Genomic DNA, 4,505 nt, shown 5'->3' with positions numbered 1-4,505 from the left:
GTGTGTCGATAAGCCAGCTGGAGGAGATGTCCTCCTGGGGCTAAAAGCAACAGTAACATCCACCCCTAGGGGTCAGCCACACTTAAGTGGCAATATACTACACTATATATATATATATATATATATATATATATAGTGAAGGTGTATGGCTCAGTGGTTAGAACGTCAAGCTTACGATTGTGAGGTTGTGAGTTCGATTCCCGGACCAGGCTGTGTGTTGTTGTCTTGAGCAAGAAAAATTCTTTCATGTTGCTTCAGTTCACTCAGCTGTAGAAATGAGTGAAGATAGATGGATTGTACCAGGGGCTGGCCATGGTTGAGCACTGTGCTGGGATTGTTATTGGAGTTATGCTTGAATAAAAGCGACAGGATCGTAAGGGAAAGATATATATATAAAAGAAATGAGTAAAAACTTTTGGGGACAGAAATGTGAGATAAAATAGACAAGGGGAGACGAGGAAGGCAAATCAGACCTAAGGAGAGAAAGGAGAGTGTAAATGAAAGGTAGAGAAAGTTACAAAAGGAGATAAAGAAGAGAATAAACAAGGGAGACAGAGAAGATACATTGAAAAGAAAGGAAGAGCAAGAAAAAGACAGAGAGAGGGAGAGAGAGAGAGAGAGAGAGAGAGTAAAATAAATGAAAAGTCACAAAGAAAGTGGGTTTGTGTGTATAAGTAGAAAAAAAAATAAAACAAAAAAATAGTAAAACAAAGAATGACAACACAAAGAACAACACTAAGACTGCCAAAATGTGAACTTGCAATAATCCAAAATGCAAAGCAGCAAAAAAAAAAAAAAAAAGAGAGAAAACAACTTACACAAAAAAAAAGTGAACATTAAAAAAAAGTATAGAGAAGAGACTAAATGATATTATATCCCATGGTGGACAAATCACCATTTTCTACGTCGATCTTAAAAGTTTTTCCAGGAATTTATTGGTGCTACATCTCAGCATTTCTGTAAGTACTGTGGATTATTTCTTTAGATTAACTATTTTTTTGTGCTTCCATATCTATCAGAGCCTTTCTTTTATTTTTTTTTTTGCACCTTTATGTCTATTTGAGCTGAGTTTATCTTAGTTTTTGTGCTTCGATATTTATTTGAACCTCTTTTGTCTGTTTTGTCCTTCAATCTCTGTCTAGTTCTGGCTTCTACTCTTTCGTGTTTCAATATCCATTTGAACCCACCTCGCTTAGTTTTCTTTTTCTGCTTCAGTATCTATTTCATCCTAAGTTATTTAGTTTTTCACTTCAACATCTACCTGAGCCAAGCTTCAAACTTTCTGGGCTTTGATATCCAACTGAGCTAAGCTTATCTACTTTTTCGATGTTGTTATCAGGGCTTAACTGTTCTCTGTTTTCCTTTTAATTAAAAATCTTTATCTGTGGACATTTTAAGTTTTTAAAAGAATATAAAATACAGCAGAGCCACCTTTTAATATTTTTGTAGTTATTGCTTTCATTGTTGTTGTAGAAGTGGTTATTGTTGTTGCATTCCTTTTGTTGTTGTTATTTTTTTTTTATAGTAATATCTTTATCGTTAAAAAAGCTGTACTTTACAAAAATGAAAGTTCACCAATGTCACTTGTTGAATGCATGAATAAACCAAACAATCACAAGTTTTCCTTTCCTTCTGAATTCATTGCCTTATGCCCATATAAGGTATGCCTAGTTATGTTAATCCCTCCTATTGTACCACTGATGTCTGCCAGACAGCTTTTCCAGCAAATGAAAAGCTTCTATGTGGCCAGTCAGCTTGCTAGAAATATCAACTGAATCTTCCTCGAATCACACCTTACTGTCTTAAATAAGGAAGGATTTATTAGACAATGTCATCCACGGTATACAAAAGGCTGTGATAATCGTGGATTATACATTTTTGGTTAGAATTTTCCTCACTCAGAACCAACCCAGGGCTAAACTGCATTTATTTATTTGCAAGAAATTTTGTATTCAGAATGACCTAATTTACAAAATGAGACCCCACTGCCTCTCTCTCTGTAGTTCAAAATGAGGTCATGAAAAATATTTTTAGAATATTTAAAAACATGATTTATAAATTAAATGAAACGACAGCAAAAACATAATTCTAGTAAACAAAGTTTGAAGGGAAGAGATTTGATCCTTTTTTTTTTTATTTTTTTGCTGTTGACTCTGTTTTGATTCCTTTGCAGAACAAATTAGGTTGAAAAACAATGACCTAATTTTTGTTTAGTAACTGCTGGTAGTAAATAATAATAATAATAATAATAATAATAATAATAATAATAATAATAATCTCCTGTATTATCCACCGGGACAGTAGATGAGGGGCAAAATACAAAGACAGACGTAAAGTGTGGGGATTTATACAGGGTGGAATGAAAAGATAAAAAAAATAATGAAAAATAAATAATAAACTCATAGATACGCTTTCACTCACCTTTCAATAAATTCACTTGAGGACAGCACCTCCCTCACTTTCCTTTCCAAGTGAAGCTTTAAAAAGTTGTTAGGGTAGGGCAGCATTTAAACATACTTCACATGTTTCTGGTTGTTGTTGATGTTGTTTGTATGAATTGTTGTTGGTGGTGATGTTGTCATAGGGAACGCCAGTGTTGTTGATATTGTTGTTTATTGTTTATTATGATTGTTACCATTTGTAAACTTGTTATTCAAGATGCTGCTCGTATTGATAATGATTTTTTAAAAACTGTTGATTATAATAATGTTATTTGATGAAATGAAATAATATTGTTAATGCTGGTGTTTAATTCTTGTCAAAAACACCACTGGGCTAATAATTTTGATTTGTCATTTCTCTCAGAAGATGTAAACTTTTCCTTGTCTATTGAGATTCAGGTGTTTATTTTTTACAGAATTCAAAATGATGAAACCCTTGTAAAAAGTGGTTCTCTTTGTTTCGATGCTGAAGCTTCAGAAAGCTTCATCTACGAAAGACTGAGATAACGGTTATCATATCGAAATAACAAACATAAATCATTACATAATGAAATGATTAACATAATGACTGACGACCCCCATTATTAACACCGTCTTCAACATCAACACCTAAAAAGAATTTCACCCCTGGCTTACATTTTCTTACATTTATGACTTTTGTCTGTGGGGGCTTAAGGGCTGTCACATGCTCTTTTGCAAGGCTTCTGGGAAGGAAATCACAAATGCAAGGTTACCTTCATATCAGGGACCTTACTGTATTCTTTTGGGTATAATGCAAGAAATCTATTATAAAACATAAAACATCAAATCTGTGAGGTTGTATTATAGTTGAGATTGCACTGCACTAAAAAAAGTGTGTGCGCATGTGTGTGCATGTCTACACACACATACACACACAAATAGAACAGATAAGAAAAATGAGGAGAAAGAATAGATATTTATTCCATTTGTTTACAGCTGTTTCATAATTTTGTTTCTTATATCATAGATATTATATCAACATTTGCATGTATATAAAATATATGTATAAATATATATACATAGACCCATATATACAAGTGTGGTGGGACTATGGGCAGAGTCATTACAAGGGTGGATAGTTTGCTTTGAGATATTTGTTCTGTCTTCGCTTTGAGTTCAAAAACAGCCATGGTTAACTTTGCCTTTTGTCATTTTGGGGTTGATAAAGTACCAGTCCTGTACAAAGGTCAATTCTATCTCTCTCACTCTCTCCCTCAATTACTCTGCCTTTCTCTTTGTCTGTCTGTCTGTCTGTCTGCCTCTCTGTCTCTCTCTCTCTCTCTCTCTGTTGACCTGTTTCCCTCTCTCAGGATGAAATCACCTGAAGTCAAAGCCTGGAGGGGAATGAGCTCCACCTGTAAAAAAATACCCAAAACACTTCGTATGTCACAATGCAACATCTTCAACTCCATTAGTTGATGTAGATTCTATGCAAGAGAAGGGCAAGTGACCACATAAGGGGGCCCCTCATTGGCTCAGGAGTTTCCTTGGTGTCACAAGAGTACCAACCACTGATGGTTTTGATTACAAGGAAGGTGGGAGTTAGCAGTTGTTAGATGTGAAGCAACATGTTGCAGTGGCTGTTTTATCTATTCTTGAAGAATTTGTCAACAGTATTTCACAAATACTCATTTCAAGCTGACATATTCAAACACAGAATGAGTTTAAACCATAAATAGCTTGTTTTTATCAGTTGGTGTCAACATAAGCTGATAATAAATATACACAAACAATTACCTGCCAATCATCTGGCTATATACATTTGACCTGGTTAGCAATTACACACACACACACACACATATATGCATACACACTCATGCTTATAAGTATACATGTATGTGTATGTGTACATATATATATATATAGATGTATACATAAACACTCACATACACACTTATAAATATATACACATATATGCATAGGACCATATACATATAGGTAAATACCTGTCTGTCTCCCTCCCTCTCTTTCTCTCTCTCTCTCTCTCTCTATCTATCTATCTATCTATCTATCTATCTATCTATATATATATATATATATATA

The 4,505-nt window shown here is 34.1% G+C and overlaps 1 protein-coding gene and 1 long non-coding RNA gene across 6 annotated transcripts in view; one reads left to right on the top strand and one right to left on the bottom strand.

Annotated features, from left to right (window-relative positions):
• LOC128248684 (uncharacterized) overlaps positions 1–2,729 on the bottom strand; it is a 42,503-nt gene extending 39,774 nt beyond the window's left edge. Inside the window, exon 1 of one of the 2 annotated variants that reach the window (XR_008264840.1) lies at positions 2,422–2,729. This is a non-coding gene — a long non-coding RNA (uncharacterized LOC128248684). The remainder of the gene's footprint in view (positions 1–2,421) is intronic. The other variant, XR_008264841.1, reaches the window with a different exon arrangement.
• LOC106869147 (5'-AMP-activated protein kinase subunit gamma-1) overlaps positions 1–4,505 on the top strand; it is a 486,366-nt gene that overhangs the window by 263,722 nt on the left and 218,139 nt on the right. The gene's annotated exons all lie outside the window — the stretch shown is intronic.

This window comes from Octopus bimaculoides, chromosome 9, assembly GCF_001194135.2.
Source record: "Octopus bimaculoides isolate UCB-OBI-ISO-001 chromosome 9, ASM119413v2, whole genome shotgun sequence".
In the NCBI taxonomy this organism is placed as follows: domain Eukaryota; kingdom Metazoa; phylum Mollusca; class Cephalopoda; order Octopoda; family Octopodidae; genus Octopus; species Octopus bimaculoides.
The sequence above is the reverse complement of the archived record's forward strand: the minus strand, read 5'-3'. Positions and strand labels throughout refer to the sequence as shown.